General features: G+C 37.4%; 1 non-coding gene across 1 annotated transcript; it reads left to right on the top strand.

The window, feature by feature from the left end:
- Positions 1–601: 601 nt before the first annotated feature.
- LOC137088881 (U2 spliceosomal RNA) lies at positions 602–792 on the top strand. The gene has a single exon (XR_010907595.1). It is a non-coding gene; the product is annotated as a U2 spliceosomal RNA (small nuclear RNA).
- Positions 793–12,984: the final 12,192 nt, after the last annotated feature.

Below are 12,984 nucleotides of genomic sequence, written 5' to 3'. Positions count from 1 at the left end.
TGGCGACATCCGGCGACACGAGCGACAGTGACCGTTGTGCGGCACATCGCTGTCGAAGTAAGGTTATAGAAGCCGCCGGTGAAGTGGATTCAGTTGTTACAGTTAAGTTATCGTGAGCATTATAATGTTTGGAGCGGATGTCGTAGACCGGGAAGATTTTAAAACGAGCGGTTCAGAAATAAATCCGTAAGATGCTGTGTGAGATACAAACCGGAAAAAACAGCGAAAAGGGGCGGGCAGTTTGTAACGTCTCAAGTCTACGTGACTGTAGACTCCCAGAGCCAATCAGAAAGCTAAGCAATAGCACGTGCAGCGTCTCTGTTCTATGATTGGGAGTCTACGTTCAGGGACTGTAGACTCTCGGCCAATAAAATGGCCTTATTGTCTACGGTCGCTGTAGTGTAGACATTTCACGAACGTAGAATTGACTCAAAATATGGGAATCTCGATTGAATCTACGAGCCCTATATGGGTAATGCTAACACTACAGTCTATACAAAGAACGTTTTGTGTTAAAAAAGAAAAAGAAAAAAAGTGAGCTTACCATCATGTTATTTGCTGTCTCTAAGAATGTGGTTGCTACAGGCGCCCGTTTGTAGGTATCGCTTCTCGGCCTTTTGGCTAAGATCAAGTGTAGTATCTGTTCTTATCAGTTTAATATCTGATACGTGCCCTACCCGGGCACCATATATTAAATTGATTTTTGGAACAGGGAGATGGAATAGGGGCTTGCTCCGTCCACTCCACGCATCGACCCGGTATTGCAGTACTTCCGGGAACGGTGCACCCCCTGAATTGGTCAAAGGAAGAAATGAAATGTAGTATATGAGGAGGTTTGTAGAACTCATAAAGAATGTGATGTGTAATGTAACTTGTATTCTGCTGTAATACTCTATTGTTATGTTAGGAAGTTAAATAGATAAATTATTGACTAAATTATTTTAAACCTTCAGACATTAGCTAATGTAAACGAATGAGTTATACGGTATAGGGGTAGCTGCAGCTTGGAGTAATGGGCGTGGCAAGAGGTAGGGGCGTGGTGAGAGTTTTCTCCTGGCGACTGCGTTGGCCAATCAGCAGTAACCTTAGTTTTACTATCGTATAGGGGGTCGCACACCGGACGCGGAGCTCGGCGGCGCGCCACGCAGCGTCTCAGGTATCGCACACCAGACGCGCACATTTTAAAAGGCTACGTTTATTATACATTTCCCCAAAATATGTTTAGACTTTATTCAAGCTGTTGAACTCAGAATGTAAAACAAATGTGTCTTGTAGCAAAGGTTGAAATCAGTATACCTTAACGATAATATACTTTTAATATAAAGCCTTGAAATGGCGCTCTGTGGCGCGGCAGGATTTAGAACAACTTCCTGAGTCGCCGCGGACAGGCGCCGAATGCCGCCACCGGTGTGCGTACACTCATTGAAAACAATGTGTTCGAATTTTAAAGACGTGGCGCGCCGCCGAGCGCCGCCGAGCTCCGCGTCCGGTGTGCGACCCCCTTAAGAATCAGTGGAGGTGGAGGAATGAGTTTTGACCATAGACCGTAAAAAAATAGGTTTTGACTTGAACAGAAGCCTTTGATGACGAATTCAACTGACATTTTAAAAAACTTAATTGTAAAAATGACTACTTAATAAATGTTTTTTGGATAAAATGTTGTTTGTTTTGCTTACTTGATTAATGTCACTTAAAAGTAGTTTATTAAACCGGTTTTACTTCATTTTATATTATATGATGAGTGTTTGATCAAACATGTATATATATATATATATATATATATATATATATATATACCTTTATACAGCAAAAACATTTGCTTTACCATTATTATAAAAATATTACTTTTAGTTTGTATGTAGCCTACGTTAAATGAAAGTACAAAATTAGTATGACTTTAATAGTGTCAGGAGACATTTTTATCTTTAAAATAATAATTAGTTTTTTAATACTTTTTTAATTTATTATTTAGTTCAAGTGCAGACATTTCAAGTTTAATGCAATAAAAACGATGAATACAAAGCATTGTAAATACAGCTCAAAATGTGTAAATCAGAGAATTACAATAACAAGTATAAAATGAACAATACAAATAAATACACAAATATAAGTTTATGAATCAAGGTAGAAAAATTATTGTCTTGTGATCTCATGTTTGAAAGCGTTTCAAAGTGTGAGATCAGTCTTCTAAAAGGTAATATAGGAAGGGTTCTTTCATTTGTGTCATGCTTATAAAACTTCAGCAAAATAATTTAATTATATTAAAAAAAATCCTATTTTAAAATTTCTATTTTAGGAATATCTATTTTAAAGTCAGTCCCAATTTGAAATAGAAAAAGGGCAATACAAAAATAAATGTTTAATATATTCAAGTGATGTGTTAGCAGAAGTGCATAAAGCTGCTAGTGCATCAGTAACCTGAGAAAACAAGCTTTAACATACCACGTAATGTGAATACAAAATAGCAAACTGACATTCAGAAACAATCCATTTCCACTCACTAAACATCTACATGTTGTTCGTCAAAAACACCATACACTCAACTTGACCTGCAGCGAACTCAGCGTTTTTTGCTGAGTTATGATGTTTGCCAGCTGCGCAATATGTGGTTATATATAACGTTACCGCATGGTTTTTGCCATCAACCGAGAGGATTTTCGACAGCAGTAGTGTATCTTCTCTTTCATTTATATCCATCTCATGCTTCAAGCAAAAAGCCCTGCTTGCCTTATTCTGCACTGTTCTGTCTGACTTACTTACTATACTGAACAGTTGTTGTTGTTTTTTTGCCGTGCCAAAAGACCAGAGATGGACAAAGTACACAACTTCATTACTTGAGTAAAAGTATAAGTACAACTGGTCAAATATTACTCCGTTACAAGTGAAAGTAGTAAAAACAGAATTTAACTTAAGTAAAAGTACAGAGGTATTTGTTTTCAAAAGTACTCAAGTATGAAAAGTAAATTTCCTTTATGCCAACGCATTATTTTATTATTATCGTATGAATGCAAACTATGCCATCATGTTTTAAGCCAGTCAGTGATGCTCCAATCTGACGTGCTAGCATACGACTAACTTAAACTAATTTAAATACTTGTATAAAAGTTAAAGTTCTTTACAAAGCTGCTGTCACTTCTATACACTCTTTATGTGAATACTCACCAAAATGAACATTTTGATACCCGTCTTCTTCCATTTTGCTATAAACTGATCAGTGTTCAAAAAAATGCTGTGACCCTACAAGAGTGATTCCTTATAGGCTTTCTGCAAAAACCCAAACACCTTTTAAAGAAGGAAAAATTAACTGACTTTCAAAGCTGCTACAGAAACAACTTTTAACTTCGAGGACCTTGATAGAAATATAGTGGAGTAAAAAGTACAATATTTTCTCCCCTGATTTACTGGTCAAAAAGTAGAACTGAAATATATATTGAGTGTATCTTTTATCTGGTAAAATGGTGCATTGCTTTCAAAATGTACTTTTGTTTTAGATATTGGAAAATGTTTCAATTGCATTTAAAATGCAAATGAATATAATGTAGTCACTGAATTTAATATTAGGTTTAAATGTCTGTCTATAAACTAAATGGTCTATAAACTGTCTATAAGTCTGTCCATTTTTGTCTGGAGCTGATTAATGACTCTCAATCACTTTAAGTAGAGTCTGGGAAACATGAGGCATCTATGAAATGAAAATGTTTATTAAATTAATCAATGCAAAGAATATAAATTTAACCACACTTGACAGTGATTTTATGTATGTGCAGGGCAGGGAGGGTGTAACACAAAGTTTCCCCAGCTACAAAACATGTTGAAGCACCAAACAACTGTAACTGTGCCTGATTATATGAAGAAAAGTGTTGCTGCATGATTGCCATTGTTACATTTTGCCATTGTTATTAATTGCATTATGTATATGTAATATTGATGTATAATATCAACGTTGTTCATTATTTAAGATAATGTTTTGATTTGTACCAGGGACATAAAAGAGTGTTATAGGAAAGCCCTAATGTTATTGGATATAATTATTAAAAAATTGCGTTTTCCACAATATAGTTTAAATAATCTGACCAATAATATAATCAATTGTGAATGTGACAACGCTCAGGGCGTGGACCTGAGACCCGTAATGACAACTTGTTTGACAGTTGTCAGACTCGCAAAGATGGATAGTGACTGGAGTGAGGACAGTAGTTTTGCAACAGAGCAGTCATCTAAAGTAGAGGATTTTCCCCACCACCTTTACCTGAAGTGGAGGAGGGGAGTAACCCCAGAGTGCAGTCTGGACGATGGGGCGGGGCGACACATTAAGGCGGGGCGACACGTGTCGCTCCGCCTACACCCAATTTAATTGGTTTATAATATAGCGAATTTTATTGGCGTAGACGCTTGAGCATGCGCATTCCTTTATGTACGTCTTTAGAAATGATCTACCTACGAGCTACCTGCATCTGTGTTGGGAAACGACAAACATGCAGTAAAACTTCGGCTCTCGCTGTTGTTTTCGCCGCTTTTAAGGTGAGTTTAGTCCATAAAATCACACAAGTAATACACATTACTGTTCCTGACACTTTTCTTGCCTTTAATTGAAACGATTCTGGTATATTTACTTGATAGAAATGTGACGTTAGTGCCTTTGAAGAAGTAGATATGCAAAACAGAACTAACATTTTTTAAAAGAGGTAATTTAGGCTAACTATTGTTTTTGAACGTTTAATCACATTTTATGTTTAGATGAGAGGTTTTGATAGTTATGTAAAGGTTTTGCTGATAAATTTGTCAATGGATGATAGTAATAAGCACATGTATTTAACCTAACGGACCTCGCAGAGTGCGAAAATCCAAGTAGTTGAAACCTGTTCTGGTCTCTCATGGTAAACAAATATGGATCATATGTTCTGTGATTTCAGGAGCGACAGAAAAAACCTCTACAACAAAGGAAAGCTTTAATACATTTAATAATATGAATGTGCATTATTGAAAGCCACTAAGCTACGAATACAGTTTGTACACAAACACAGTAGATAATGCTGTACATGTAGCATTTATATAGCATCTATCCATAAACTGTAAGGTTACAGAAGTACAGGTGGTGAACTGAAAAAGCTAATTAAATAAGTTAATATAATTTTTTTCACAACATTTACCTGTATCACTTTGCATCTGTAAATTTCTTATGAAAATGATATATATATATATATATATATATATATATATATATATATATATATATATATATATATATATATATATATATATATATTATTACTCATTTTAAGACGGCTTTGACATCCAAATGTCAAACAGTATGTACAGTGACACTGAATGAACAATACTATGAATGTATGAACAATACAAAATTAGTAAACCTAAAAAAAAAATATAAAAAACATGCATTTTTTTCTTTTAAAACTGACATTTTAAACAATTTTTTTTGGCACTTTGACAAATTGTTCATTTTTATTTTTCTAAATTATTCCATGCTGATGGACTGCAGGTCCTATCTCAGAGGTCCTATGTACCGGTACGTATGTAAAATCTCAAACATGCACTAGTACCATTCAAAAGTTTGGGGTTATGTTTTTTTTAATAGTTATTTATATAGCGCTTTACTGGGTACTCAAAGTGCTTTACATATGGAAGGGGGCAATCTCCTCCACCACTAATGTGCATCATCCACCTTGATGACACGACAACAGCCACATTGAACCAGAACACCCCAGCTTATTGTTGGAGAGGAGACAATCAGTTCTCTTTGTCAAAATAGTATTTATTGATGTCTTGCTCTGGAAGCAGTCTCGTGCTAATATAATTACAGATCCTGCAACATCCATTTTTGGATTGAATCAATGCTTTGTTTATAATGAGGAGGATGTTTTAAGCTATGAAACTTGCAGAATGCAACAAATAACTTAATCACAACTACCTCAAGTGGCCACTGACTAATGCAACATTTTTTTATCTTCTTTCTTGTTTCAGAAGCTGCCATAGAACGGCATGAGAAGGCAACAGTTTGTTAGAACTGAGGTTCCAATATAAGAGTGTGCACATGATGTCCCAGTAGACGGAGTGTAACTGTATTACACCAACTGAGTGGCAAAAACACTGAGTGGCAGGATTGGTGTTCAGCGTGAATGCTGCAAAAACAGCGCAACACCCAAAACACATCTGGGAAAGGGTTAGGTACAAATAGATACAGTTGACTGCACATTCAACAATAAATCAGAGCAATCTTTGTACAACCTTCCGAAAGCTACAGAAAGACAAACAAATAGATTGCTGCTATTCTCAGAAACAACCTGAATCCAGACATCAGAACATTTTATGTTAGATATGTAAAATTTTGGGCTAAAATCATATACTAGGTCATATACTGTATTGACAACTCGTAATATGACGATTATATAATCATCTGGATTTAGAGCTACCTAAACTGTATTTATAGTATTTGTTTAGCAGATAAAGTGTTCACAGGCTTTGCTTTATATATTTCCCCGGCATTGGAATCAGGTACATATAAATGTCTGAAAGTCCAATTCCTGGCAAAATACTGGTTCTTTGGCGAGTTGTAATAATCACTGTTGAATCCAAATACATTTAATTTATTTCAGGAAAAAAAGAAGCTTGTTTTGCTCCCATTTCTGCAATTTCTCTTATTAAAATCAGCCTTGCTCCAGAATGTTTTGCCACTCAGTCCAGCTGAGGGTCGTGTCCCAACGGGAAAGTGACATCAGCGCACACCCTCTATTAAAGAAAAGAGACTGGCCTATTGCAAATCCAAGTTTACATTAAAGCTTTGTATTTTGAGTTAAAGTCTATTTGTGTCTGGATTTGCAAAATTTTATTTTTTGTGCAGTTAAGTTTATATATGCTCTCTGTACTTTTACTTTTTGTTAACATCAATAAAAATCACAAACTATTGTTGTTTAGCATGTGTTCTCTGCAGACAAATTTTGATTTTATCCATTGGGTCAACATTTTTGCATTGTCTGGAAAATATGAAATTTTGACTTTTTCATTACAACTTTAATGTTTATAAAATGAAAATATTTACATATATGGAGGCACACTTATGTAAAATATATTAAACTGCTGCATTAATATATAATTTACATATATAGAAAACTAATATATTAACATATATTAGAAATTAAAATATGCACATATATTGCAAATTATTGTATTAACATATGTATAGCTAAACTTATTCACACAAAGGAAATAAAAAATATTAATAAGGTGCCAATCTATTTTGATTTAAGTAATTTTAATATATGAAAATCTATTATTAATATATTCCACACGGTGTAACTTCTTTGTGGGTATTTATGTGCTCAAATGCCTATTGCAATAAATGTTTCTATCACTTCTCTTCTGGGTATTTACTGCAAGTCCTCGGGGAGTGTTGCACAGATTTACAGGAGTGAAAATTATTTTCATCCCGTTTGTACACAGATTATAGCATGCACAATGCGAGGGTAGATAAATAAATGGATTTTTAATATCTAATTTGTCACATGTTAACCCGTTGACACTTAGCTATTTAGTCCTACAATAAAATATGGACCTTTAAAACTATAAATTAGACATACATAGCCCCACATATTTTATTAACAGGGAAAGACTTTATACCGCTTTAGCACTTTATACAATTGGACAACAATCTCGTTTAAACGACTGGTCATGCTTTAAACTAAAATTAGCCGTTTGTGTTCGGAGGGGTCCAATACTACAGTTAATAATTAATTATCATTTGCGTAAAATCCGGGTTTGTGCTGATCCACCGAACCTGATGAAGAAGCCAAATGTTAAACAGCTCTATTAGCCTTAATTATGCCGGAGGGACCGTCACCAAGCGCTCGTTTTTGCGTTTTGTTTCATTTAAAACAATATATGAATCTATTCCGTGTGGTTCATTCATAAAATCGCACATTAAGGAATGCGCATGCGCAGGCTTGAAGCGTCTACGCCAATAAGATTTGTTGTATTGTAAACCAATGAAATTGCATGTGGGCGGAGCGACACGTGTCGCCCCGCCCCAATGTGTCGCCCCGCCCCATCGTCCAGACTGCACTCTGGGGTACTTGGAGTAGGGTGAAATGTCTGTAGACACAGAGTTTGTTGGCTCAAACTGCTTTAACTCCCGATGCGGACAATGCTTTCATTCATTCATTCATTCATGCGAAGCAGCAGCGCAAGAGAGAATGAGATCACTAACTAAACTAATCTATGAACAGCTGAACAGCCAGGACCAATAAGTTTAAACCTAATAGCCTATTACAACAGATTTCCTCATATTAAATATTCCCCATGCATTAAATAAAAGTTAGACTACATACTCCAGCAGTCTAGCACGTTACGGATTTGTTGTTCGTTACCACGGCAACCATTTGCGTGTCAGGGTTTGTCTGAAAGCGTCTGAGGTATGAAAATTATCTGTAGACATGACGGGCGGCAAAAAATATCAGAAGAAAAGCTTAACATGTACTTACAACTGCATTATTTATCTGTATTTTCTTAATTAGGATGTTGAAAGCAAGTGAAGAGAAAATTTCATTCATAATGTTTCTACTTAATTTAACATGAGCGCTCATACTGGACTGAAGCCGTCCTCATCATGTGGGAAAACATTTCTCAGGGCGTGGTGAGCTCGTGCCAGGGGCGTGGATAGTGAGCCGTTGGAAGTACCATCCTACGTCAGGAAGTACCATAACGTCCAATAGGAAAATTCAACTGCAGTAGCCATCGTTCAACCTTAAGAGGGCAGCACTAAGACGTTTTTACACCATATATTATAGAATAGAGTGCCGAAGTCATGACGTCACTTTGTAGGCCAACCCTGAAGTTAGCAGTGCATGGGTTCCCTCGTTCAAAAGCCTTTGCATTTTCCCCATAGACTTTTGGACAATCGCAAAAAATAAGATCTGTGTTCAACAAAGAGTTATGACCCTTACACGTTTTGTCTATCAAGATAATCTTTACAAGTGAATCCAAAATGTATACCGTTTGAAGCCTAAATAAAGCCGTCAGATATAAAATGCTAACGGTAGGCTATAAACGGACTACAGCACACAGTCGCGGATCTACGTCATCATCAAGCTTCCTCAAACTTTATTTAAAAAACACGTTCGCTCATTATGATCTGCGCTCTGTTTGAACACTTATCCACTTTTTCATGAGAAATATTGCCCATTCGTTTTTTCCAAAAATGTTAGAAACTAATTGGGTTTATGCGTGCCTCTCTGAGATTTGTTTTCTCGTTTGTTAATGTTTATTCGTATATTATTTTGTTAGTTTATATAAAGCTTAATATTATTGTCTTTGTGATTAAGATTAGGCTATTATGCCTGATCATCGTGCCCCAAATAGACTTTAAAGAATCTTTTGAAGAATCTTTCACTGTATTGTGTTTGATTGTATGTTTGCATACCATTTGCTAATTCGGCAGAAAAAAAAGTGCTTTTACCACCTCAGAAGCACTCACGATGTAAGCTATAACTTAGCCGTATCAATTTACAATCGCATGTCCTTTTTCTTAGACGATTGATCATATATCGAGGAGAGAACCTCTATAAATCTGGACATGTAGAACACCGCAGCTTTCATTCGACGACTTGTGGTTCCATCTCAGGACAAAACAAAACACTACAGTCTCAGTCTCCACAGAAATGAAGAACTGGTAACGTTAATCGGTTACCTTAATATCACAGATTTCTGTGTATAACAATATTTGGAAACACCACTATTTGAAAGGACTAAATATATAACTATGTATATTAACTGAAAGGTAAACTAAGAACGTGAGGCTGAAGCGCGGGCTAGTTTTGTATTTTTATTAAACATTTACTTACAGAATTCAAAAGTGAATGAAACGCGGGCCGGTGAGATCTCCTGTTTGTCACGATGACGTCTAAAGTCCCGGCCAAAGGATGTAGTCCCTTTTAGCAACTTGTTAGCAACCGCCGTTTTTAAGACACAATAAAGTTTAAAAAAATCACAAGCAGGTTAGAACTATAGTGTGTTTTATGTTATAGATCAAAACGTGAAAATATTTAGAGGCTTTGTTAACCACAGACCTTATTTCAGGCGATTTAGCAAAAACCCATTCAAAAAACCCATAGGCTTTTGAGCGAGGGAACCGGAAGTGCTAAAATGCTAACTCACTTCCGCGTTTTGGCCTACAAAGTGACGTCAGAACTTCGGCACTCTATTAAAACACTTTATACCCAAATGTCAAAATATTTACTCTAATCAATAAACAGCATTAATAAAGCCCCAGTCTTGCAGATCATTAACTAAAAAAAGTTGGTTTAGGGTTTAGTTACCCTTTAAATTAACTTCATGAAATTGTTTAAATGTGAAACTAAGAATGAATTGCATACCCGCTGAACAACGCGCGTTCTAGCGCCTGTAAAATAGTGTCGCGCGACTTCTTAACAAATTACACATCACTATGAATGATCTTGTCATAAATGATAGGGAAACCCCCACAGCAATGATCAACCTCTCCTACAATTTGCTCGGGAACTAATGTGGTCGGAACCAAAGTTTACAGGGCTGCGTTATCTGGATTTCTCTTAAGAGGAGCACTTCTACATTCTGACTGGTTGCCGCGAAGGGGGTATAGCACTCGGAAAGCGTTCCACCCCTAGGGGCTGCCATTGCTAACCAAGCCATCACCTGCTGTTAGCATCCCATTGACTCCCATTCATTTTTGAGTCACTTTGACAGTGAATAACTTTACATCTGAGACGTTTAAAGACTCCATTTGTCCATTGTTTATTTATAAAGAAACACGACAATGCATAAAAGGCTCCGTTACCTTGTATCTTACACTATCGCCCCGCAGAAGCTGTTTTTGTAAAAATAGGCTAACGATTGCATCATAACCAACGCGACTCTGTCGCACAGTTAAGAAATTGGTTGCCGCCGAATCGCGTCATAGCTCATTACCATAAAGTTGAGCTGATTTCAACTCTCCTCGACGCCCAAATCGTCCAAGACGCGCCGCTTTCGCCGGAGCTCGCCGCCCAGCTCCCATTGAAAATGAATGACTTCCGGCCAGCTTGCCGCTCTCGCCGCCGGCGGTGTGAACGCACGGTTAGGATCTGGCATTTCGGTGTACTTTCTTTCTTTTTTTAAGACCTTTGCTGTGCTTGGAATTTAAGTGCACATTCAATCTGTGGGTCGTCTGGTGGAGGGAGACTGTGCTTCAGTGTGGAGGCAGATGTTGACTGCAGTTTGATGAGTCTTTTATGACGACTGATGAAATCCTGAACAGTCTTGGTGTTGAGGTGTGGTAAAGAAAAACCACTTTGCTCAAAACCGGATCCTCTCAAATAGCATCTGGCAGCAGGTGTTAAGGCGCTCGATCAGAGGTGCTAAGTATGTTCTTTGGCGTCAACTTTTAGGGGGGGGAAAGAGTCTAAAATGTGTGTCCTAAGGCTGACACAACACCCCCCGCCCCGGTTAATCTGACGTTTTTTTGTTTTGTATTTTTTCTTTTTTTTTCTTCTTTTTTTTCTAGATCCATCGATTAATCTAGCGATTCATTTTTCCCTGTCCGATTCGATTCTCGATTTCCTCCTCGTTAATTGCCAAATAGCAATTTATACATGTTGATTTACATATCTGAATGAAAAAAACATGAATTTCTTAACAGTGCAATATATGTTGATTGCTCTTTAAATTCCAAAAAACAAATTGCTTATTATGTAGCCAATGTGCCTAATGCTGTTTCACTTGATGCAAACATTCGTTTTTGTGATTAAAATACATATTACCATAACATCTGTCTTCCTGTGTGCGGAAATTTATGTAGGTTAGCCGTGACAACGCGTGCATGTGCACCTGTGTTAAGAGCGACAGTTGCTCGGTGCGTGCTGATGCGCTCATCCTGTTGACATTTCCGAATGTCTTCCTTCCTAAAGCATTCCACACAAACAAATGTACATGTCGGTCTCAGACATAAATAACTTACATGCCTGTTGGGCTCAGAAGCGGGCTGGACTCGGAGAGAAAAATTTGTCCCGATCTGCACATATCGGAAAATATCACAGAATTGTTGTAGAAACGTGGTTCTGTTGCACAGAAAGAAGTCCCATACTTTAGACAGAGGAACGAGTGCTGCTACGCGGCCATCTTTGTTTTGGGTCTGACGAATCGACACGCATATTTTGCGTCAACGTATTTTTTTGCTTTGCCCCAGCCCGTCCCAAATTAATTCTCCTGAATCTATCGCCAACACCTTCACCATTGTGTTCCCTTCAGTCCGGTCCCGCAGAAGACATTATTGTTCACACCACGCCTGTAAAGTGAGATGATGCCAGCAGTGGCAATGTTAGGTTTACTCCATTTGTTTTATTTGACCTCGAGTTGTATTTACAAATCATTGTTGCGTGTTCAACTATTATATTAAATAATCTGGCTAAAAATGTGCAATACCCTGGTGTGGTAGCCGGACTTGTAGAGATACACAACCTTTTCTTGACTCACACATTCTTCGCCTCGAGGACACTTCAGTGAGTATTTCCACAGTCGCAACGGGTCGCCACACAAAGATGCGACTCTGAAAGAAGAGATGTGGAGTTGGCATGATACCACTGATGTATCCGGGAGGTTCTGGAGGGGTAAAGCCACATCCAGTCTGATTTTATAGCTCGCCGCCTCTTCAGTACTCCAGTGTTGTCTCTGTACACCTGAATGTGGCTAAAGAGTCCTCGCTCTGTTACCCAGAAGAGATCAGCTGATGGGATGCCATTGGGATTTTCCTACAGTCACACCCAACCCTCCAGCTCGACCTGAAAGATTTCAAAAGAGACAAAACATTACATAATTTAACTCCAACTGTAATCGTTTATTTGTGTGTGTAAATATTACTCACTAGGGAGTCACTCAGAGATGGTTGTGCAGAGAAAACATGACTTATGGCTGTGGATGAGGATGACTTTGATGTAACCGCAGACTCGATCACCTCTAATA

The sequence above is a fragment of the Pseudorasbora parva genome, chromosome 1 (assembly GCF_024679245.1).
Source record: "Pseudorasbora parva isolate DD20220531a chromosome 1, ASM2467924v1, whole genome shotgun sequence".
Classification (NCBI taxonomy): domain Eukaryota; kingdom Metazoa; phylum Chordata; class Actinopteri; order Cypriniformes; family Gobionidae; genus Pseudorasbora; species Pseudorasbora parva.
The sequence above is the reverse complement of the archived record's forward strand: the minus strand, read 5'-3'. Positions and strand labels throughout refer to the sequence as shown.